The sequence below is a fragment of the Cetorhinus maximus genome, chromosome 16 (assembly GCF_964194155.1).
Source record: "Cetorhinus maximus chromosome 16, sCetMax3.hap1.1, whole genome shotgun sequence".
Lineage (NCBI taxonomy): Eukaryota > Metazoa > Chordata > Chondrichthyes > Lamniformes > Cetorhinidae > Cetorhinus > Cetorhinus maximus.
The window spans coordinates 14,238,414-14,264,320 of NC_135894.1; the positions used below are offsets into that span (position 1 = coordinate 14,238,414).

Below are 25,907 nucleotides of genomic sequence, written 5' to 3' on the forward strand. Positions count from 1 at the left end.
TTGTCAGTGTACTCATGCTACAATAGTGCTTCACATACTGATGCAATCACATTGAATCTGATCAATGCATATGGCAAACTATGGTATCAGATCATGAGGCCTATGAAAAAGGGCATATGTGCTGCCAGTGGCTGTAAAATGTTTGAATTGTTTATGATTGTGAGTGTCATTACTGGGTGTGAGTTTTGTCATCTGCAATCAGTGTCATCCTGGTAAAGTAGAAGTCTTTACTCATGGCTTACTTGGCCCCCCCACTCAGCACCCTTCTATAGCAGAGCTGTAGAGATCGGCAGTTAAGTTGGATGATGGCCATGGGCACAAAGCCATGTCTCATTTTCCTATATTTTGTAGGTTTCTGAGCAAAACAATATATCGTTTGGAAGCATTTTCTGTTCCTTATTTTTAAGAGACATGGCTCAGTGTTAAATTACTGTAGATTCTGGAAATCTGTTAAAAAAAAAAGATGCTAGAAGCACTTGGGTTTGGCAGCAACTGTGGAGAGAACAGAACAGAGGAGTTACTATTTCAGGTGCAGATCCTTTATCAGAGCTGGGAGATATTGCAAATGAACATACTTCCCTTTATTCTTGAGGATTGCTGGAAAAAGAGATTTTTTTGTTGAGGCTTTTTGTCTTGTCTCATCAGGACAATTTGCAAGAAAATACCAGTGCCAGGGGAAGCAACATATTTATACTGCATGAGAAGAGAGTGCTGATTGGTTGGCAAGTGGAATCTGATTGGTAGACATGTTGCCATGAAGAATGCACCAGTTGATGGTGACTGACAGTTAACTGCCAAACATTGTTTGAAATTTAAACCAGGCATCTTGACTCTGATTGGTGAAGATATTGCCCTGGGGCATTAACCAACGTATGGCTGTTAATTATTTTGTTTCACTGAAACAGACACAATGTGTGTACATATTCTTTGTCTGCAAAGAACAGGGCCCTGTGTATTAATATATGTAGCTTCCAGTACACGCAAATGCGCCATACTGCGAGTCCGACCGATGATCTTAAATTGGCTCTCAGCGTAATCCTTAGCACACTGAGGATTATTTAGCAAATGTTGTCCAATCGCGGAATCACATTTAATGTTGGACACTGTTCTGAGTTTTGAAAGCGCAGGCTAATTGTACCTTGCTGGTTGTGAACAGCGGAAGGGACATGCTACTTGATACAATACGCCAGTCTTCAGGACATACGACTTACCTACCTAGCATCACACTGGCACTCAAACCACCTACCTCTTGATTATTTCCGATATGTGCATGATACTTTACTATATTTAAATCTGCAGCTGCATTCAATAACTTCCTTGCATGTCTTAATGTACTCCATCCTGCGCTCAAATTCAGAGCAAATGAACTCCCTTTCCTTGACGTACGAGTTGAGAAATCTGCCAGGGTGTTCCCTACCACAGTCTACCGCAAGCCTATCGTCACTGATTGATACACATGTTGGGACTCTTATACCCGCTATAAGATTGGCCTTATCAGCAGCCTCATAATTAGGATCCAAGCCATTTGCTCACCATGCAAGCTTGATGCTGAAATAAGGTGCATCAAAGACATCCTGTGGGATAATGGCTACTCTGATCAGATCATTTCACACTGCATATTGCGCAAACTGATGAACGGGCCCAAGGCCATCACTTTCGACCCTGAAAAGTGCCCAATCTACCTCAGATACTTTGGAAGGGCAGGGTATCTCAAACATTTGAGCAACAGGTGAAGCTAGCTGTTTCATGCTGCTACTATTCAGTAGCAACACGAGTGGTATTCACCACTAACAGGAAGCTGCCATCAAGCCAAAAAGATGTTCTATCACACGAATGAGTAATATGGTCTATGAATTTCAGTGCCACTGTTAAACTAGGTATGTAGGCCATATGTCCCAAAGACTGGCAGATTATATCAAACAGCATGCCCCTTACGCTGCTTGCAACAGATAAGGTACGGGCTGTACCCAATCGGCCCATGCTTGCAAAATTTTAGAAAATCAGCTTCCAACGTTAGATGCGATTCTGCGATTGGACAACATTTTCTAAATAACCCTCCGTGTGCTACGAATTACACTGATATCAGTTAGGCTCGCAGTGTGGCCTATTTGCGTGTACTGAAAGCTACATATATTAACACACGTGGCCCTATTCTTTGCAGACAAACAACATGCACACATATTGTGCCTGTTTCAGCTAAACAAAATAAGCAACAGCCATTCGCTGGTTCATACCCCAGGGCAATGTTTGACTAATCAGAGTCAAGCTGCCTGGTTTAAATTTAAAAGAATGTTTGGCAGTTAACTGTCAGTCACCATCAACTGATGCATTCTCCATGGCAATGCCTTTACCGATCAGAACCCATTTGCCAACCAATCAGCACTGTCTTTACATACAGTATAAATATGTTGTCTCCCCTGACATTGGTATTTTCTTGCGAATTGTCCTGCTGTGTGCAAGACGAAAAGACAAAAAATGTCTTTTTTCTCAGCAGTACTCAAGTTCTGTACTACCAAACGACTATACCTTTATGTTGCTACTTTTTTAAATAAAAAAAGGGGAATAAGCACACATGAAAGACAGAATAGAATGACTTACTAAGAGCTTTAGTGGAAAACAGGAAATGGTTAGGTGGCAGAAATAATAGCACAAGGCAATAGGAGAGAAATCAAATTAAAGTTGAGATTTTATGAGAAACAGAATTTCTGAATATTTGAGGAGGAAGGAGGGTAAAGGCTTGTAGAAATGGAGAAATGAGAAACAACTGGCAAAGCAAGCATACTCCAGTGGTCTGGAACTTGGGAGAAGAAATAAATGTGTTACCACCCAGAGGTGCAGACCAACATGATGGTCTGATGGAGCTCACCACCCCAAACACCAACCGGTGTTGCCCCACTTTCTTGATTTCCCTCCACAAAAAATTAAGGGAGCTATAGCTAAGATCTGAGGTAATTAATGCCCATGTTAAGGCACCCAGCCTTATTGTGCAGAATGCCTTATTCAAAGATAGGATGCTGTTCCTTTTGTTGTCCAACTTGTGTCAAAATGATCATTTGTTTATTTGGAAGTGGAAACATATAATGAACTTGTAACTAGATTGTAACTAGACTTAAAAAAATGTGTTCCTTTATGGACAGTGAAGGAATGGTGATATATTTCCAAGTCAGAATGCCTTGTGATTTGGAGGAGGTTGTGTTCCAGTGAGCCTGCTGTCCTTGTGCTTCTAAGTAGTCAAGATTGTACTTTGGAAGGTGCCATTAGAAGCCTTGGTGAGTTGTTATATTGCTTCCTGTAGATTGTATACAATGTAGCCAAAATACAATGGTGGTAGAGGGAATGAATGCCTAAGGTGTTGGATGGGGTGCCCATCAGGGGAGTTTTTTTTCAGTGGTGTTGAGCTTTCTTGAGTGTTGTTGAAGTTGCACTCACCCAGGCAATTGGAGAGCGTTTTATCACACTCTTGACTTGTGCCTTGTAGATGGTGGGCAGTTTTTGGGGAGTCAGGAGAGAGGTCAGTCCCTGAAGAATGCCCAGCCTCTGACCTGCTCTATGGCCCAGATATATAGGCGGTTTCTGGTTAATGATGGGGATTTCACATTAAATGAAAAAAGGAGGTATTTAGACTCTTTCTTGTTGACTGTATGTTCTATAATTTGAAAACAAGTAATAAAGAACAAGAGTTCAATTCAGGGCCTTTATTTTGGTGTCTCATTTATTACAATATGAAGGGTTAGTAAATTATACATGATGTATTAAATGTAGTTTAATTTCAAATGGTTCGCTAGGCAAGCATTCAGATATTAAAAGCTGAAAGAGGGATGATGTAGTAGTCAATGTAATAAAAAGTAAGTACTCACATCTGGCTATTTTGTGGGTGTTATCTGAAATATTCAAACTATCTGGCAAGTGGAAGACTCTGACGTAGTTGGTAGGAGACAGGATTGACTCAAAGATTGAACTGAGGAAGTTGGCTGGGAGCTTCCATTGTTTTCAGTATATTCTTTTGCAGCTATTTACTGCTAACCATGTGATGCAATGTGATCAGTGTGTATTCATGGAGAAGAGGAACATAACGTGAATGCATGCAAGAATAGCTTTTATTTATATAATGTCTTTTCAACCTACTGAAATATTCAGGTGCTTCACAAATAGGCAAAAGGAATGAATGGCGAGCCCAGAAATAAGATCTTGGAAGAGATGACCAAAGTGGTTTTAAGACTGTTTTAAAGTTGCAGGGAGAGTGTTTTAGATTTGGAATGCAAGCGGTTGGTAAAGAAAAGAAATGCACAAGATGTCTAAACATGTCATCTTTCCGGCAACTCCTGCAACAAAGAAGGTGCTAAACGTAGTGCTTTGTATTCCTGTGGACTCGTGAATCACTTGTGTCCCTATAAATAGACATTGACTTGAACTGTGGCTGTAGGTTGGGATGTACATTTTTGTAATGTGTATCTTTGTGAGTAACTCTTTATAAAAATTGTGTAAAGATTGTTTTGCTGAAAATCAATTGTGTTTAGCTAAAAGCTTTATTGATATCAAAAAGGAAAGCTTCCAGATATCTTCATGATGCATGTTGATGATTTCTTATGGGATGGTACTGTGGAATTTGAGAAATGTGTTATTAATAAGATTTCAAGTAGAATTTAAAATTGGGCATCAGGCTTGTGAGGTTTTAAAATATATTGGTTTAGATATTAAGCAGAGTTAAGTTTGGAATATCTTTAAATCAACAATTCTATTTAGAGGGTGTTACTCCCATCCCAGTTAATAGTACAAGATTCTCACAGAAAGATTGTGCGTGTGCGCTATCTGGCTATGAGTTTTAAAATTTCAGGTTTCCTGGATTTTGGGCGAAATTCTAACTCCAAATTCTTAGCTACACTTTAGTTCCGCACGCTCGCGCGTGTACACACACACACACATTTGTACACACGTACGTACGTACGCACACACACACAGTAGCTAAGCATTTGGTGTTAGAGTTTCACCCACAAGCCAGGAAACCTGAAATTTTAAAACTCCTAGCCAGAGAATTGGATTACAACCCTGGAGAAATTGCAACAGACAGCCTAGCTTTAGCATAATTACAGCCAGGACAGAAACAGCCAGGGCTAGAATTCCAAGCTAGGGAGATACAGGAAGAAAGAAAAGCAGAAAGAGAGAGGGAAGAAAGAAAAGCAGAAAGGGAGAAAGAGTGAGCTTTCCAAATGGAGATGAGAATGCTCGAATTGCGTAGGGACAGGTCCGCTGTGCCCACTGAAGGCACCCTTAGCTCAGGTCCGAGTGTCGCGCTACTCATGTTTTTCATTTAACCCCAAGTTTTTTGAAAGGGTAGCTCAACAAGTAAAGTGGCCAGTAGAGTGGGCTCTGCTGCTGCAAATCAAACTCACAGGCAAGGCTCACAAATTTTACTCCCTGTTGCCTGATGAGAGTTTGGCAAACTGAGGTGGCAAAGAATGCTATTTTAAGTGCGTACGAACTGGTGGCAGGGTGTACTGTCAGAAATTCCATTTTCTCCAAAAATAGCAGGATCAAATGTACGTTGAATTTGAAAGGCTTAAGCAGCTGGTGTTTGGTCGATAGATATGAGCACTTAAGGTTGAGGCCACGTGTGAAAACCTTCGAGAAATAGTGCTCCTTGAAGAGTTCAAAAAACCATTCTCCCTCTAAAAACGCACAAAGAGGAACAGAAATGGCAAGGGCCAAGCAGGCAGCGACCCTGGCTGATGATTATGGGAGCTTGCCCGTGAGCCCTCAACCCAAAAGAAACCCTTCCTTAATCACCCCCAACAGTCTGAAAAGGATAGGAGGTGGAAGAGCGATAGGAAGCTGAGCACCCATGGGAGAGAAGGGACGCTGGGAATACAGGGAGCCCTCCTCAGGCCATAAAGGATGGTGCTGAGAAGAGGAGTGAGGCCAGAAGCCTGTGTGTTTCTATTACCATAAGGCTGGACACCTTGGTGCTGATTGCTGGAGGCTATGGGGAAAGCCTGTAGGATTTATTGGGGCACATACTTCCTGTGCAGAGAAAAGGAGTCAGGCGGAGAGCATAGCACACCAAGCTACGGCTCTGACCGCAGCAGCAAGTCTCTGTAAACGTGCCCCTGTGAGTGTGGGTGAGTTTAGCAAAGTCCCTGAGAGTTACAAAGAGTTTGTGACCGAAAGAAAGGTGTTCCCATTTCCCTTGAATGAGGCAAGCCCGTAGTCATACTGAGGGATACTAGGGTCAGCCAATCTCTACTTCTGAGAAGAGGCATGATCTTTCCCCCAGAGAGTGCAGTACAGGCCCAAGTGCTGGTAAAGGGTATCAAGGGAGAGTACATGCCCATAGCTTTATCCAGGGTCCATCTGGAATGCGACCTCATTTCAGGACAAGCGACCGTGGGAACCATCCCTAATTTATCTGTGGATGGGTTTAACCTGCTCCTCGGGAATGACCTGGCGGGATTAAAGGTGGTAGCATCCCCAGTGGTTTTAGAGAAGCCAAGTGGGGTCAGAGAGGCAGAGCAGCTGAGGGAGAAAGTCCCTGGCATTTTTCTTGACCGCATAGTGACCCAGTCTATGGCTAAACAAGCCCTGTCAGAGATGGCCAAACCAGCACTGCAGACAGATGACCCTGCCATCTAGTCATCCAAAACCTTTTTTGGGTGTTTAGAAGACCTAAGGATGTAATGATTAGGTCTTCCTTGGTTGTAGCTCAGCAAGCTGACCTGGTGCTTAAAAGGTTAGCACAGACTGCCCAAACTGAAGCTGAAATGGAGGGAGTCGTGGAGAGCTATTATTTTAAAAATGAGGTGCTGTTGAGGAAGTGGAGACCTCCTCACAGACCTGCTGACAAGGAGTGTACAGTGATCCACCTGGTAGTGGTGCCACCTAGGTACCGAAGGGAAATATTGAGGCTAGCCCATGAAATCCCGATGGCTGGACTTGTCGGTATACGAAAATCCCGAACCCTCATAAGCCAACATCTTTACTGACCTCACCTCCACAAAGAATTGGTGAAGTTCTGCAAAACCTGCCAAACCTGTCAGGTAGTGAGGAAATCACAACCTGACCTGCACCTTTTGATTCCTATACCTGCCTTTGAGGAACCCTCCAGCAATGTGCTCATGAATTGTGTAGGACCCCTGCCAAAAACAAAAGGGGGCTACCAGTATATTATTATTATGGATGTGGCTACTTGAATCCCAGAGGCCATTCCCCTGAGATCCATCTCTGTCAAGGTAATGGTGGAGGGATTAACACAATTCTTTCCCCCAATGTGGGCTGCCCACCGAGATCCAGTTGGATCAAGGCTCAAATTTCATGTTCCTGGAATATTCCTGGAAGCCATGGGTAACCTGGACGTAACAGCTAAAGTCCTCAGCGTACCATCCACAGTCCCAAGAAGTTTTAGAACAATACCACCAAACCCTGAAAACAATCATCAGGGCATATTGTCATGAGTAAGCCATGACTGGGGTAAAGGACTCGGTTTTCTTCTGTTTTCCACCAGGGATTCACACAATGATTCACCCAAGGGTTCACCCCTTTTGAATTAGTTTACGGACACCACGGGAGGGGGCCCCTGAAATTAATCAAGGTGAAATTTCTAGAACATAGAGGTCTCCATGTTATACGTTGTTTTGACGTGGCAGATGATGTGTACCAGGCGGACCAAATCCACAAGGGAACTTAGCCATGCTATCACAATGGTTTTGCAATTTGTATGTATTACGAGATGTATACACTGAATTCAAAAGTTATGAGTCCACCAAGACCTTTAAAGATTTTAGAAATAAAATTAAAATATTTATTAACAAAATAGAAGATTTCAAGCACATACATAAAAGTACAATTACTTAATACTATACCAACTCTGAAAAATCCTAATTAACCTGACTCCCAATTACACACCCCTTTTAAGGCAACAGTCCAAAATAGATTTTAGATTTTAAAAAAAGCCAGCAAGTTAACATAGTACCCACTTGACAGTGGAATTCCAAGTGGTTTTCTTCAACTTCAGTTACTGGACATAGCAGACTTATGCACAAATGGCTGGAGGCTTCCTTGAGGCTGTTTCACACTGCTGTTAGATCTTACATGGGCCCACCCTATAACCTACATTTTCCTTTATATATGTTTCTCTCTCTTTAATATGTAAAATCAATTGTTCCATATGTCTTTGGAACTATACCTTTCCCATAGTATAAAAACTTTCATATTGTCAATATTGTCAGGAAGCTTTGGGAAAAATAAAGACACTCCTTAGCCTTGCTTATTTGGCTACTTGTAAACATACTAACATCCCTTTGAAAATCCAGACAATCCCTTCACTTATCTAAAAATGTAAATTCCCTTACATGTTAAGAAAGCATCCATGTTTACTCATTAGCATTTCAAGTACATTTCTACACCTAGCTTCTTTTGATAATTTCAAGCTTGCAGTCCACCTGACTCCAAATGTAATTAAATCGCACAGAACCATCTACACTCATACCCATAACCTACTTTACAATAAACCAGAAAAATATTATGAAAACTATTATACTTTCATAACAGCCATATATTTGCGTCGGTGCTAACCAGAGCCTGTGATATGGCTTAAAAACCTTGCAAACAACTATGAAAAAGCAGGTAGGCAGACATACCAAGGCCCAAACCCTCCAGCTAGGAGTCTGTGCTTCCAATATAGGGTGAACCCCTGAAAACCTGGTTCAGTGGCCCATACAGGGTAGCAAAGAGAATTGGGGAGATAAACTATTTAATTGACACCCCAGATGTAGGAAAAAACAGGCTGTGTCATGTCAACATGTTAAAACAGTAGCACAGCTGGGAAAGGGACAAGCAGGTAAGGGTCTGTCTGCCAGATAGCAAAAAAAACTGGAGGGTGCGAGGCACAGTGAGGACGAATTAGGAGGAGGCCTGGGTGAGGCCCAAATTGAAGCCCTTACCATTTGGTTAACAAACACGCATATTTTAGAGAAATTAGACACCTATTCACCCATTTAGATTGGAACAAAGAAGCGACCTGACAAGGCTGCTCAACGTGTTTAACAGTATCTGTAGAGACAAGCCAGGCTGCACCACTTTATCTTTACATGATGTGGATGTGAAAGAGACCCCCCGCCCCCCGCAACCCCCAACCCCCAACCCCACCCCGGTTAAGCAGAATCCCTACCGTCTAGGCCCAGAGAAACTGATCCAGGCCCGAGAGGGGATCAGATATAAGTTGGACCACAAACTAATCAAGCCCAGTAACAGCAGCTGGAGTTCCCCAGTTGTGCTTGTGCTGAAGCCGGATGGCTTCTCAAGGCTCTGTATTGATTACCAAAAGATTAATGCAGTAAACAAAGCCGATTTCTACCTGATTCCGCACCTGGAAGACTGCATAGACAGAATAGGTAACAGAGCCTACATCACTAAGATAGACTTATTAAAGGAATACTGACAAGTGCCTTTGACCACCTGAGCGAAGCAGATCTCTCCCTTCATAACTCCAGATGTGTTATTCCAATGTCAGGTCATGCCGTTTGGACTCCAATATGCCCAACCACCCTCCAAAGGCTGATGAACCAGGTAGTGATAGACTGCATAATTGGGTACGAGTATATAGTGACACCTGGGAAAGCCACCTAGAACAACTGGAAGCCCTTTTCCAAAGGTTACAGTCAGCTGACCTAGTGGTCAGCCTCACAGAAAACAAGTTCGCTAAGGCTCAGGTGACCTAACTAGGACATGTGGTGGATCGAGGACAAGTACTGCCCAAAGCTGCGAAGTTACAGGCAGTAGTGAATTTTCCCATCCCCACAACAAAATGGGAAATAATGAGATTCCTAGGAATGTGCGGTTTTTACCACAAGTTCGTCCCTAACTTCAGTACCATAGCTGCCCCACTAACAGACCTATTACAGAAAAAATGAAGGTAGTATGGACAGAGGGATGCCACATAGCATTTGAGAAACTGAAAGCCATTCTAGCAAATGAATCAGTAGTCGTTTGGTAGTACAGAGCTTGAGTGTTGTTGAAAAAAGACACATGCTGTCGAAGCGATTTAAGTTTATCAGTTGGGCTCGCAGTATGGCTCACTTACATGTGCTAGAAGCTACATATGTTCACACACAGCGCCCTGTCCTTTGTAGACAGAAGGAACCTGTACACACATTGCACCTTTTTTCAACTAAACAAAACAGGCGACAGCCATTCCTTGGTTAATTCTCCAGGGCAATGCCTTGACCAATCAGAGTCAACCTGCCTGGTTTGAATTTAAACAAAGCTTGGCAGTTAACCATCAGTTATCAGTTAACTGGTACATTCTCCATGGCAATGCCTCTACCGATTCGAGTCAACTTACCAACCAATCAGCACTCTCTTCTCATGCAGTGTAAATTATTGTTCCCTTTACAATTTGGCATTCCTACGAATTGTCCTGATGAGTGCAAGATGAAAAGCTTTGACAGCATGGACTAATAGAATTTCTCTGGAATATACAGTCAGCAGAGTACTTCAAGGGATTGCTTACCAAGCAGGGGAGAGAGATCAAAAGACAATGCTGTAGTGAAACAGCTGAAGCTATTTGCCCTCTCTGTCTGCCTCCCTCTCGGAAGTATTCTGCCTGGATTTGCAAAGTAACCATCCTGAGAAGAGAAATTTACTGCAAACCGAGATCTTTTGGGAATAAAACGTGAAAATCTGCACCATACAACTACACCCAGGAACGTAACTAACATAATGCCCGCAACGTGAATCACTGCATCATGACCAGCCAAGGAACAGCTAACCATATACTCCTTTGTTGTATTTTTTTCACGAACAGTAAAAAGTCATTGAGCCTTTCCTTTTATTCTGCACTGGTATGTGGACCCAGACGAATGTGTGTAAGGTATGAATGGTGGTTGCGATTTACCTCATCTTTTTTTAATATCAGGAAATAGTTTAAATAAACTTATATTGATCTTTGTTTAACCTAAAAAAAACCTGTCTGATTCTTTACAACCTGAAAGTGTAAACAGTGGGGCTTCTACAGAATTGGTAAAGTACACCCCCTCTAAATTCACTAAAAAACCCTGTTAAGGTCAGACCAGTGTCCATATGTAGCAAGACCTGGATAACAAGTGCCAGACAATGAACCTCATCAACAAGACAGAATCAAACCATCTCCTTGATATTGAATGGCACCGCCATAGCTGAATCTCCCGCGATCAACATCCTGGGGGTTTCCATTGACCAGAAACTGAACTGGAATTACTATATAAATACTGTGGCCACAAGAGCAGGTCAGAGATTGGGAATTTTAAGGTGAGTAACTCATCTCCTGACTCCACAAATCCTGTCTACCATTCACAAGGCATAAGTCAGTAGTGTGATGGAATACTCTCCACTTCCCTGGATGAGTGCAACTCCAACAACGCTCAAGAAACTTGACACAAAGCAGGACAAAGCAACCTGCTTGATTGACACCCCATCCACTACCCTTCACCACTGACGCACAGTGGTGGCAGCGTCCACAAGATATACTGCAGTAATTCACCAAACAATTCCTTTGTCAACACCTTCCAAACCTGTGACCTCTACCTCTTAGAAGAACAACGGCAGCAGCTGCATGGGAACACCACTGCCTGCAAGTTCTTCTTCAAGCCACACACCAACCACACCTGACTTGGAACTATATTGTTGTTCCTTCACTGTCGTTGGATCAAAGTCCTGGAACTTCCTGCCTTACAGTACTGTAGGTGTGCTTACACCAGATGGACTGCAGCAGTTCAAGAAGGCAATTCGGGATGAGCAACAAATGCTGGCTTTGTCAGCGATGCTCACATCCCATGAAAGAATTTTTTAAAAAGTCTGTAGGCTCTGACAATATCCTGGCTGTAATGTTGATGACTTGTGCTCCAAAATTAGCCACTCCCCAAGCTAAGTTCCAGTGCAGCTACAACATTGACATCTACCTGACAATTTGGAAAATTGACTACAAAATATGACAACAAAAAGCAGCGCAAATCCAACCTACCAATTCTATCAGCTGTGATCAACAGTATTTTCCAGCATCACATACTTGCCAATAATCTATTCACTAGTAATAAGTTTGGGGTTTGTCAGGATACAGGAACATGAGGTGAAATCTGAAGGCAAGTGGAGATTAACTGCCCTTGACAAAGGCAGTATCTCACTGAGTGTGCTACCAAGTCAGTGAGGAGTTGAAAAGCTCTCCAGTGACTCGTGTTAAACCTGGCACAATGGAAGATTGTTGTGGTTGTTAGAAGCCAAATTTTCCAGATCAAGTATATCACTGTAGGAGTGACTCTGAAGAGTTTCCTAGTCCCAGCTGTCTTCATCTGCTTCATCAATGATTTTTCCCTCCTCCATAAGATCAGAAATGGGGATGTTTGCTGATGAATGCACAGTGTTCAGCTCTTTTTGCAATTTTTCAGAAAATGAAGCAGCCCATGTTCGCATGAGACAAGACCTGAATATCATCAAAGCTTGTGCTGGTAAGTGGCAAGTAACATTTGTGTCTCACAAATGCTGGGCAAAGATCATCTCCAACAAGGGAGATGACCCCTTAACCACCCCCCCATGACATTTAATGGCATGACTCTAGCTGAACATACCACCATCCAGGACAACCCATTGACCAGAAACTCGGCTGAATCAGCAAAATAAATGCCATCGCTACTGGAGCAGGTGAGACATTAGGTATTTTTCCGCAAGTGGCTCACTCCTTGACTTCCAGAAGCCTCTCCACCAGCTACAAGGCATGAGTCAGGAGCGTGGAATTGAATATTCTTCACTTGCTTGCGTGGGTGCAGCTGCAACAGCACTCAATAACCTTATCATCATCCAGGGTTAAGCAGTTTGCTTGATTGATACTTCATCCATTAAGCTGAACGTCCATGGAACTCTTTGAGGGATAATATGTGATACTGAGCGATACGGACCACAAAGTCCCATGTTTGACCCTTGTTCTGTGCTTGTTGATAGGTTTTATTTGGGAAATCTGTGGGAAAAGTGTATTTGGTCTTCGTCTCATTTAGTAAGAGGAAATCTTGGATCTACCATAGCAACATGCAGCTCAGATGCTCAGTGGTAAAATTTCAGTCATGGTGTATGGTTGTGCCAGATACCACAAGACTGTTCCATCTAGCCCAGCATGCACAAAGCATGCTTAACTCTATCAGCATTTTTTGGAGTCTCAAAATAAATGCTCTAGGTAAAGCAAAAAGGAAAAATGGTAAACACTGGACATTCCAAATAAAGCAAATGCTTGAAAGACATAGGTCAGTCAGCATCTGTAAAGAGGAAAAACAGATTAGGACCTTTTGAGCAAATACCTTTCACCAGTCTGGTAATGATGGTGCGAGCAACTGTCAGAAATGACTAAAAAAGCTGATAGAATTGTCAACTTAAAGCTTAATGCTCCTTGTTGGTAACTTGGTTTGTGTGTCATTTTGAAATAGATAATCATGTATAGTGTAACTTCTGATGAATCACTGGAAATGCAGCATAAAATATGTCTGCAGTAATTGATGGTGCAGTGGGCCATGTTGTTAAAGATTTAGATTCAGAATGATAGATTGATCAAAATAGCATTGTGAAGCTACATTGTATGAAAACTTTAAATTTAAAACATTAAAAATATTCCACTTAACAGAAAAGAATTTTTAAAGTATTTGGAAGAATTTTCTTCGGATGCAAAATTGCACCTTTTCCTCAAAAGTGTTATGTTGCTGAGCACTTTCAATATTGCTCATGCCTCACTTACTTTATATGACCTTGTTTTACTGCACCCTTAATTGATTTTGGTGGAGAGTGTACCGCTGTGGCTTTGGAATGTAGGAATACCTGATCTGAAGAGAATTCTACTGAAATTTCATTGTGGTTATTGTTCAAAGTTTGTTTTTGCACTAAATACTTGTGGTTGACTTCAGAAAGCAGACACACACCAACAAATATTCTGTGAAAATTATAGGATTGATTAGTGCCTTAAAATTTAATCTAATAAATTTTATCCTATTTTCTTCACCCCAAGGATATTTATTAAATATTTTGATGGTAGTTACTGAGCCATGCAATGTTTATACCATTATCAGTTTATCTGCTGGCATCTCTACCGTACACCAGCTTTGAAATGAAATCAGACAAAAGATAGATTGTCAGATATATCTTTAGTTCTGTTTGACCAACCACACTTAGCATCAGACCACACTGTCATATTTCATAGATAAAATCTTATTAAAAATAAAAACTAGAAAAAATAAAGATGCTTGAAAATAAACTTGAATTGTGTGTATTTGGTGCTAAAACTGGAACAAATCTTGTTTACAGCATACTGTTCCTTCAAGCATCATCTGCCTTCAATTTTGATTGCTCAAAACCCATTTGCTAAAGATAGATAGAAAATGGGTCTCCAGCTGTTTCATATATGTGTTTCAATTCACCTTGCTTTGCTGCAGTCAAGAATTTGGTTTCAAACTGTAGTGAACTGCATTACTGGTGTTGGTTTGTCACTAAATTATGAGGTAACTTGAACCAAATTTGGGAGTGTTTTGTTACTTATCTAAGGTTAATGTAATTGTTTGATATCATGTAATATTATGCAACAGAAAAGCTTTAAATGAGTTCATGTCTGTGATTTTCATATAGCAAGGGTGTCAACAATGTTGCCTAAAGGTGCTGAGTGGCAGCCAACTGTCAGCACATAGTGACGACTTGGAGGAAGAGTGACTTATTTCCCTCATATGAATCTGCTTTGGAACATTTTGCAGTGAAAGAAGTTTGAAAGCAGGTTGATTGGCCTTTAAGCAATAAATCTGTGTCGCATAACAGGAGAAGTAGATGAGAGGATGGGGAATATATCTAAAACTAAAAGACATTCCAAGCTGAAATTGTCATTTTACCAACTTGATGAATTGAATAATCATTTGCAGGACCAGTGATTCTTAAAGCTATGTGATGCAAGGCCTGTAAAGGTAGTGTGTAGGTAGAGGTTGGGAGGATCAGCCTTGATACTCTTTTGATTTGATGAAGAAGTTGGGTAAAAGTTGGAAAATTGGTTAGTGAATGTTTTTGAACTTTAGGAATGAGTCAGTGTAGGGCAGATAGCAGAAAATGGTGAGTGTGCTTACTTGTGAAGGGAACTGTAAGCAGCTTTAGACAAATTTAGACAGTTGGATAGATAGATGGGAGGAAGAATAACAAAAGGAAATATGCACTAAATGTTAATATCAGAAGGACTTAAAATTTCAGTTCAACAAGTTATTAAGTGGGAGGACAAGGTAGTAAAGCTCAGGGGAATCTGAAGTTTTATAAATAAGGACAGAGTACAAAATGATACAATAAGGACAGAGTACAATGATAAATCTATGTCAATCATTGATTAGAATGCTGCTTCCAATTTTGGCCACCCTATTTTAGAAAGGATGCCTAGATATAGGGAGATATAGAAATATTTCCTCAGGTAATATCAGAGATGAACATTGAATTAGGAGGAGAAACTGGGACTTTTCTTTCGCTCAAAGATAATAGAAAGGAAATCTATTAATAGTGTTTTGAGGGGCTTTGAGGAAGTAAATAGGGAAAAATAATTTCTGCTGCTTGCTCATTAGCTCTTAAGTTTATGATCATCACTGAAAGCATGCGAATTAGCAGAAGTTATTATACACAGAGATTAATTGGTAAAAGAACCAGAGGTGTGATTAAGGGAATTTTTTTACTTAGCAAACTCTTATGGTTTGGAATGCATTGGCTGACAGGATGGTGGAAGCAGTTTGAGCAATAACTTTCAAAAAGGAATTGGATAAATAAATACTTAAAAGAAAAAATGAAATTCCACACATGTACTTTTCACTTTCTGGAATAAAGTTGAAGGACAGTGGAGAAAGGGCAGGAGAATTTGACTAATTACTCTGTTTTTAAAGAGCTGGCACAGGCAGAGTGGACTGAAGGCCTGCTGTGTTGTATCATTCTATTATTCTTTGAATTGTTAATTCATGGAATGTAATGGATGCAAAATATATAATGAGTCAAAGTTAGTCGAGAAATAACAATGCCCATTATTAATGCACAAATTGGCCAGGCACTTGTGGCAAGGAATTGATGCCCCGTGAAATATGTATTGATACAAGTTACTAGACTATTTGCGTCACTCCACCTTTAACCTTTTGAAAACAAGATCTTCCCCTTAATGACCCTATGATTTTCATGAAGTTGTTGTATTTATGCATTAACTGCTCGTTAAACTCGCAAGTTAAATCTAGTAATTAATGGTGTAAGTACTTTTTTAACAGTGCGGTAATTGTTAATCTGAAACAAAATCAGGAACAAAAACAGCTCTGAAGAAGAGTCATACGAACTCAAAACGCTAACTGTTTCTCTCCACAGATGCTGCTAGACCTGCTGAGTTTTTCCAGCATTTTCTGTTTTTGTTTCAGATTTTCAGCATCTGCAGTATTTTGCTTTTATTGGTAATTGTTAATGATTGCCAATGAACCTCTAGTCCAGAAAGTGAAAAATTACATGTGTGGAATCTCATTTCTTGAGGTAGTGAATTGTTGGCGATTTCAAAATGATAAATTTTCAATTTTGTTTTTTTTTCCTTTCTCCCTCTCTTTGCCCCTCAATCCAGTATTTTGTTCCCCTGCTCTTTATCTTTCTGCACCTGATTTGACGTTGAATTCATCCACTCTAATTCACACTTCTCTCTGTCCTTGCTCTGTTGATTTCTCAATCCTTTAATCTCATTGGTTTAAGGAGCTATGCTTTCCAAGGTCCCAGAGGCCTGTTGCCCTCACTGCACTGTTAACAGCTTGCACTGCAAGCAATTTGCTGGGTAAATAAAATTAACTCTGGCCTAATAGCTTTTAAAGGGGATAAATATTTCAAGATGAAGCATTTCTCAAGCATGGGAAAAGGGTCAGCATATAAATTTTAGGTGCGTTACTTCCATGTGCAGCCATATCTGACAGTGACTGAGCATAATATTTAGGGTGATGATAGCCTTCAAGGATTGATTATTTTCTCATTAAAATTTATATGGGGAAAATATTTTAAACAACCTGAATGATTTCTATTCTGACAAATGGCTTGATTGGAGAGAGTGATTCAGTTGTTATGACTTGGGCAATTTGTCATTGTAACTTGGGCAACTCACTAGTTAGATTTTGTATGATGAAGTGTTTGAGAATATATACACCTTCAATAATGCAAATGTTAATTAAAATTATTTTGATAGATACCGTTGATAGCTTTAAGATGTTAGTTTGTACCCCAATCAATTACACGGGCCTGAATTTTTCCCGCGTGGGGCAGGCTCGGTGGGAGCGGGCGGGGGCGGTCACGGAGCCGATCGCTGTTTGCAATTGGCTCGGCACCGCGATTTCATGCGGGCGGGCCAATTAAGGCCCACCCAGCTTGGATCACGAGTGGTAGCGTGAGCGCTACCTGTGCAGGCGGCAGGAGGAGGGAGAGTCAGGTCCAGTGTTCTTTTGTGCATGCGTGCGGAAGAGTGCTTCAATCTCTCTGAGGCACGGAGCTGCCTCAGAGATTGAAGCGTTTTTTAAAGAAATTATTTAAAACATTAAAAATTTAATGAAGAGTCCCCTCACATGAGATGGGACATGTTTTTATTTTTCAAAAAAAGTTTTTATTCACTTTGTAAAAGCTTTAGGAAACCTCATCTTGCTTGTGGATGAGGTTTCCTACCTTTTTGCCTGCCCGCCAACTGTTAGGTTGGATGGGCAGCGTAAATTTGGAGTTAATTAGTATGTTAATGGCCTTAATAGGCCTTTCACTTATCAGCAGGTGCGCAGCCGACTCTGGTGCGCGTGCGCCTGCCGAACAAAACATCGCGAGACAGCGGGATGATGTCGGGACGCACACCTGCGCGTCATTTTACATTCAAGCATGTCGGGCCCGTCCCTGCACACCGAATGTAAAATCCCGGTCATGGTTTCCAATCCCAACTGTGCCTAGTACAGTGTGGAGTGACAGGATGAAGACAAAGAGCGATCCTTTGTCTGGACTTAAATTATAATTGGCGAAGATCTCTCAAAGATTTGATTTCCTTCTTAACCAAGGCTCTTCACTAGACAGATGCAAAGAAAATACCTCAAAAAGTGCTTTGTTTTCTCTCATTAGCTTAATGCAGTTTGGTTCCTGTTTTATATTCAGCAGCCCCTTGATTGCTGTTCACACTTCTGTTACGAGACCAACAATATTTGGGTACTTCCATTGACAGTCTCAAAAGGTTTCTACATACTGTTGTTAGGCATCAGCTGTTTAGAACTTGTCAGCCCATCAAGTGGACAATTAAAGATTTAAGGAATGAGAAGAAACAAAGATTTTTTGCACATTTTGACTAACCTGATTAACACACAACCTGTTTATGGCTGAAGTTTCTTTTGGATGCATATAGTTGGGATACAATATTGGTTGAGGGATTACTCAGCTGTTCTCATATTATGCTTCTGTAAATTAACACCATGTTGCTTTGTAAGTGTTCATGTGTTTTGGAATTTAGTGAGCTTATTGGAAACTGAATTAAGCATTGTTTGGAAAAGTTCAGATATCGTAGTGTCTACAATGTTAACTTGACTCAGATCTCACTTGGGAGTTTATTTGGCATGATAAACTGCCCTGTAGCTGAAGTATTTAAGTATTTCATGTCTCAAAATGTTTGCCATATATAGGGTAGTAATATGAACATACAAATTAGGAGCAGGAGTAGGCCACTCAGCCCTTCAAATCTACTGCGCCATTCAATAAGATCATGACAGATCTGATTGTAACCTCAACTCCACATTTCTGCCTATCCTGATAGCCTTTCACCCCCTTCCTTATCAAGAACCTATCTACCTTTGCCTTAAAAATATTCAAAGACTCTGCTTCCACCACCTTTTGAGGAAGAGTTCCAAAGACTCACGATCCTCAGAGAAAAAAATTACTCCTCATTTCTGTTTTAAATAAGCGATCTCTTATTTTTAAACAGTGACCCGTCGTTCTAGATTCTCCCACAAGAGGAAGCATCCTCTCCACATTGATCCTGTCAAGACCCCTCAGGATTTCATATGTTTCAATCAAGTCACCTCTTACTCTTCTAAACTCCAGCGGATACAAGCCTAGTCTATCCAACCTTTCCTCATAAGACAATTCCCCCCGATCCAGGTATCAGTTTAGTAAGCCTTCTTTGAACTGCTTCCAACACATTTACATCCTTCCTTAAATAAGGAGACCAATACTGTACACAGTACTCCAGATGTGGTCTCACCAATGCCATATATAAATAAAGCATAACTTCCCTACCCCTGTATTCAATTCCCCTTGCAATAAATTGTAACATTCTATTGGCTTTCCTACTTGCTTGCTGTAGCTACGTACTAGCCTTTTGCGATTCATGCACGAGGATACATAGATCCCTCTGTATCTCAGAGCTCTGCAATCTCTCACCATTTGAATAACATGATTTTTTATTTTTCCTGTCAAAACGGACAATTTCACACCATCCCACATTATACTACATTTTCCATGTCTTTGCCAACTCACTCCACCTATCTATTATCCCTTTGTAGCCTCCTTATGTCCTCTTCACATCTTACTAGCCTACCTATCTTTGAGTCATCAGCAAATTTAGCAACCATACCTTCAGTCCCTTCATCCAAGTCATTTATATAAATAGTCATTTGGTAGTACAGAACTTTGAGCATTGCTGAAAAAAGGGACATGTCGAAGCTTTTCATTTTGCACTCATCAGGACACTTGGCAAGAATGCTAATCTAAAGGGAAAACAACAAGAGAGTGCTGATTCGTGGGCAAGGGGACTCTGATTGGTAGAGACATTGCCATGGTGACTGACAGTTAACTGCCAAACATTGTATGAAATTTAAATTGGGCAACTTGACCCTGATTGGTCAAGGCATTGCCCTGAGGAATGAGTCAGCTAAGGCTGTCACTTATTTTGTTTAGCTGAAACAGGCGCAAAATGTGTACATGTTCTTTCTGTTTGCAAAGAACAGGGCCCTCTTGAATAATATATGTGGCTTCCAGTAGACGCAAATGCATCATGCTGCGAGCACGACTGATGATCTTAAATTGGTTGTCAGCATAATTCTTAGTACACTAGGGATTATTTAGCAAATGTTGTCCAATCGTGGAATCACATCCAATGTTGGACACTATGGGCAGAATTTTGTCCTCGGTGGGCGTGCAGAACACCAAAACAGGGCCCGCCGCCATTTTGAGTGTGTGGGCCAATTAAGGCCCACCCAGCGGCCTGCCTGACAGGAAGCGCAATGTGCTTCCTGTGAGGGGGGAAGGGATTCCCCATCTGTCAAAGTGCGCTCTTTCACGCATGCGCGCGAAAGAGTGCACTGCTCCCTGAGACAAAGTGCTGTCTCAGGGAGATTACTGACAGTCCAAAAAACTTTAAAAATAGAAAAATTAAAAAATTATTAACATGTCCCCTTCATGTGACAATGTCACACGAGATGGGACATGTTAATAAATATCACTTGAAATGTATTAAAGTTTTAAAAAACGAACATGAAACCTCATCCCGCCGGTGGATGAGGTTTCATGTATTATCAGAAGCCCACTGGGTTGGACGGGCAGGGCCTTTAATTATCTTAATTACTCTGTCAATGGCCTCAATTGGCCATTGACAAGTTGGCGGATGGACAGCTGATTTCGCTGATGTTTTGAGTTTTGTAAGCATGGACTGGCTGGGTATGGTCTATACCTTGCCTGTTGCATACCACACCTAGGACATGCTGTTTGATGCGATCCGCCAGTCTTTGGGACGTACAACCTACATACCTAGCATCACACTGGCACTGGATTCATATACCACATTACTCATTTGTGTGATAGGCAGAACGTCTTTTTGACTTGATGGCAGTATCCTGTTAGTGGTGAATACCACTTGTGTTGCTACTGCACAGTAGCAGCGTGAAACAGCTAGCTTTACCTGTTGCTCAATTCTTTGAGACACCTTGCCCTTGCAGGGTCATCTGAAGTAGACTGGGCACTTTTCAGGGCCGAAAGTGATGGCCTTAGGCCTGTTCATGAGTTGAGTGATATACAGTGCAAAAAGATCTGATCAGAGGTGCCATTATCCTGCTGGATGCCTTTGATGTGCCCTATTTCAACATCAAGCTGGCACAGTGAACAAATGGCTCGGGCCCTATTTACAATGTTGCTGATAAGACCAATATTATCACATGTGGAACTGTAAGGGACCCAACATGTATCTTGACCAGTGAATGCCCTGGCAGATTTCTGACTTAGTACGTCAAGGAAGGGGAGTTCATTTGACTGCTCCATTTCAAAGGTGAATTTGAGCGCAGGATGGAACCCGTTAAGACATGTAAGGAAATTATTTATTGCAGTTGTGAGTTTAAATATAGCGCACATATCATCCACATGTTGGAAATATGTGAGGGGTAGGAGGTTAGGTGTCATTCCAACGAACACATGTTTCTCATGGAACCCAACAAAGATGTTTGAGAGAGCTAGGCCTACAGGGGACCCCATGGCAACACTAGCTATTTGGGTGTTATTAAAACTGGTGTTATTAAAACATGGTGTTATTAAAACTGAACTCAACTGCGCAAGTTGCCGAGTTCATAAGTTCAATGAATACTGATTCACGTAATGGTGGCGGGTCTAGATCGCCATGATATAGTGTTGCAGCACAAATGTCTATGGCTTCCTTAAGTGGAACATTGGTGAATAGCTAGCAATGTCAAGTGAGCACAAGGACACAGCATTGCTATCGATATGCAAGTCCTGTGTGGCCTTCTCAAATGTGAAGGAATCCTTCACTGCGTATGTGGAAAACTTGCTCAAACCTGGTTGTAACAATCGCCTAACCATTTAGCCAGTTCATGTTGTGCAGAACTGATCATAGATAAGTTGGGAGCAAAGGGACACCACTTTTGTGTGCCTTGGGCAGCCCATGCATATGCAAACTTAGTAAGCCATGTGGACAGGCCATGTCATATATATCATGTGGCTGCTCATCATGCTTACACAAGTCCAGCAAGCGTCTTTTTAACTTTCGAGCAAGGCTGTCCGGCCATGTTGAGCGGCATTCCAATGAATATGAATTTGGACCCATCATTAAGAATGGCGTGCATTTTGTTGTTATAGTCATGCTTGTTAAGGATGACTGTTCCCGTCCCTTTGCATACAGGACTTGCATATAGCAATGCTGTGTCCATGTGCTCATTTGATATTGCTAGCCTATTCACCAATGTTCTACTTAAGGAAACCATAGATATTGGTGCTGCAGCACTTTATCATGGCGATCTCGATCCACCAACATTGCATGAATCAGTATTCATTGAACTTATGAGTTCGGCAACTCGCACAGTTGAGTTCAGTTTTAATGACCCATGTATGCCCAAATGTGTTGCCATTGTGAGAATGGATTATTTTTTATTTTGAGGGAATATTGTGTTATTCTGTAAAAAAAGTAGCTGGGTTTTTGTGTGTGATTCAGTTAAGCTGGACAAGAGTTTGATAGGAGTCAGGTTGTCTGGGGGTGTGGAAACATGATAGGGATAAGAGGTGTTAAGTTGAGGCACAAGTAAATAGGTTGGATCTAACATTTGTTTTTCTTTGATAAGTAGAGTTTGTTTGAATTTCAAAGGGGAGTCAGAGGTAAAAAGGAAAATGTTTGCGTCTTTCAGGCATCCATAGGTAAATAATAGTGGGGTTATTATATTTTTATTACCCCAAAAGCAAAGACAAGATGGGAGCATGAAAGATCTTATGTTTGGAAGGGTTTGAGTTTCAAAGGGGTGTGACAAGAATGGGGCAGATGAAAGGGGAAAAGGTATATTAGAGTTACTGTAGATAGCTAGAGAGAATTATTGAGCTGGAGAGATGGCTGTATAGCTGTTAAGCTGGAGATGGCTGGAGATCGTTGGAGCTGTTTGAGCTGTTGAGAAGTCTTGAGCTGCAACAAGCAATTTTATTCTGAAGTGAATTCCATCGTGGGGTGGTAGATGGTAAAGTACATGTGGTACACCTTTATTCAAGTGACGGCAGTTTGCCTTGCGTAATGTTACTAGATTTCATATTTAAATATCTATAAGGGAGTGTTGCCTGGAAAGTGTTTGCTTGTGGGTTTGATCAAATAGGGAGTTTTGGGTAATGTTTTGTAAGACTATTCATAATTGTATAATTGTAATCTTATGTTTAAGTTTTCTTTTCTTTCTTGTTAATAAAACTTATAATTTTAAAAAACCCAAAAGTCTTAATGGACCTGTCAAGAAAACAAGAAATTGTAATATTTTTCTTCTGGTAATAATCCTGGCATATTTTCTTATGTACTGGAAGTCAAGCTGTAATTGATTAAGAGCTAGTGTGACGGCAAGCGTATAAAGTCAACAGTAAGAAGTGGTTTTGATATGTTAATGAACCAAGAGGAACTTCATTCAGAGTTTTATATAAAGCAGTAACAGGAATAGTTTGAATTGAGTTGTTTTAGTTCAAAGGGGGATAAATGCAGCTTGTAAAAAGATGCAAGGAAGTGAGGTAAAGATTGAGTGAGTTTGTTTTTACAAGCCTAAGAGCTAAAGTAAAGAACAATTTAATCAATTCTGGGAAGAAAGCATTTCTGAAGGGACTGGCTGAAACAATAGAGAGATCAAAGGGAAGGAACGCATTTAAGGAAATACTGAAGCCTATGTGAGGAGGTAGCTGGTCAGATCTCCCAGAAGACAGCAGGGTAGCTGATTAGATTTTCCAGGAGACAGCAGGATAGCTGGGCGGAACTCTAAGACAGTGTGAACAAGGCCAGACCTGAAGACCCAGTTGCTGTCAGCCTCAGGATACCCCAAGGGAAAAAGGCATGTTGTGGTAAAAATTACTGGAATTCTATAGATTTTTAAATCTATAAGGATAGTTGCTGAACAGAAAAGGGAAAGATTAGCTGTGAGGGTAGTTAAGCTAAGATTTGTGGAACTGCTTTAAAGCACTGATTACTGTGTGAAACCATTCTTGTGTTTAAATGTAATTGTGTTTTACTTTTGCCTTTGTTCTTTTAATAAATCTTGACTATAAAATGATAAATAGTTGGGAAATCATTTCCTGATTTCAGAACTGCTCCTCATTCTATACAAATTATAAAAACCGTTTCGGCAGCTGTTTCAAGTTTCCCTCTCGGATTTGAGCAGCTTGGCATTTACCATCCGCCGTGCCATAACAGACCTCTTACTGCTGAGATCAGTATGTAGTCTTGCTATCAGAACACAAAGAATGGTTGTGGCCCGTAAGCCAAGTTTCCCTCTGGGATTTGGTTTGTGCAGCAAATAACACTGGCTGTGGTCATAACAAATTTGGGGGCTCGTCCAGGATTATTAAAATTCCTTGACTGCGTTGGAGTTTATGAATCCAAGGGATACGAATACAAGAAGAATGCTAAACTCAGGAGTTCTGTGTTGAGGAGTTTTAAAGTGGTTAGACTGCAATGTGGCTTTAGCAATCGCTATGACTTTTTTGGGAGTGGAAAATATATGTGGAGTATTTGAAATCTCTGATTAAAACTCACTTGAAAGAATTAGCAGAGAAAGTGAAGGTGGAGACAAAAGCGGAATTCCGTAAGGCTGATATGGTTAAAGTACTTAACCAGCATTTAAAGTTGAAGGAAGGGATACCTGAAACTACTGTGTCACAGCTGGAGGTAGTAAGACTTCAGTTGCAAATGAAAAAGCTTGAACTTGAACAAGCAATGGAACTGAAAATAATTGAATTGGAATAAAGAGAAAAAGAAAGAGAAATGACAAGACTGGAAAAAGAAAGGCTGATTAAAAGAACTAGAAATAAAGAAATTTAATGGGAAAGAGAGGAGCTGGAAAAGCCAAAGAAAAGATTGCAAGAGACAGAAATGCAAAGGCTTGAACTTGAGCTTCAGAGAGAGAAGTTAGCAATTGAGGAAAGAGAGAGGGAAAGAAATAGGGAGCTTCAGAGAGAGAAAGAAGCTAGACAGCATGAATTGCTGAAAGTGAAACTTCGAATGAAGGAAGACAGGAGAGAGATAATGACTTTGATTCCTCGGAGGAATTTGATTTAACTAAAAATCTGCTGTTAGTGCGTAAATTTGCATAGATCTTTTGAAGGATTGAAAGATCTTTTACCTCATTTGAAAAGATAGCTATGAAATTGAATCGACCAAGAGATGCTTGGGCTAACATGTTACAGAATGTCTTTTCAGGTACAGCAATGAATGTGTATTCAAGCTTATCGAAGGAGCAGTCTGCAGATTACGAAACAGTAAAGAAGGCAATATTAAATGCTTTTGAGTTTGTCCTTGAAGCTTATCAGTTGAAATTTAGGACTTTAAGGTAAAGACTTCATCAGGCTTATGTAGAGTTTGCAAGAGAAAAAGAGATTATCTGGGACGAATGGTTCAGGGCATTAAAGTTAGATAAGACTTGAAAACCTAAGAGAGGTTATGATTATGGAAGAATTTAGAAATAGCATTCCAGTAGACATTAAGACGTATTTAGATGAAAGACAAAGCAATAAGACCAGGGAAGCTGCTGTTTTAGCCGATACGTATGATATTTTACACAAACAAGAAAAAGGGTCATACGGTAATCAGAAGGGAAGCTGGAGATTTAGAAAACCTAGTGATGATAAAAATGTTAGACATAAGGATCAAGCTGAAGGACGTCAGCCTACTCCAGATGGAAAGATGGAAAGTAGAGTTGAAGGAAGGAAATTGATATGTTACCATTGTAATAAGGCTGGACACATGAGACCAAGTTATTGGAGGTTAAACGGGAAACCTACTGCGGTAATTGGAACTCAGAATAGTTCTGGAAATAAGAGTACTGTGGGCAAGAAAACTCAGTGGTTTGTGTGCAGGGAAGAGCAGGAAAGGATATCAAAATTTTAAGGGATAGTGGGGCTAGCCAGTCCTTAAT

The 25,907-nt window shown here is 40.8% G+C and overlaps 1 protein-coding gene across 5 annotated transcripts in view; it reads left to right on the top strand.

Moving 5' to 3' along the window:
- LOC144691365 (cyclin-dependent kinase-like 5) overlaps nucleotides 1–25,907 on the top strand; it is a 185,586-nt gene that overhangs the window by 14,689 nt on the left and 144,990 nt on the right. The window lies entirely within an intron of this gene.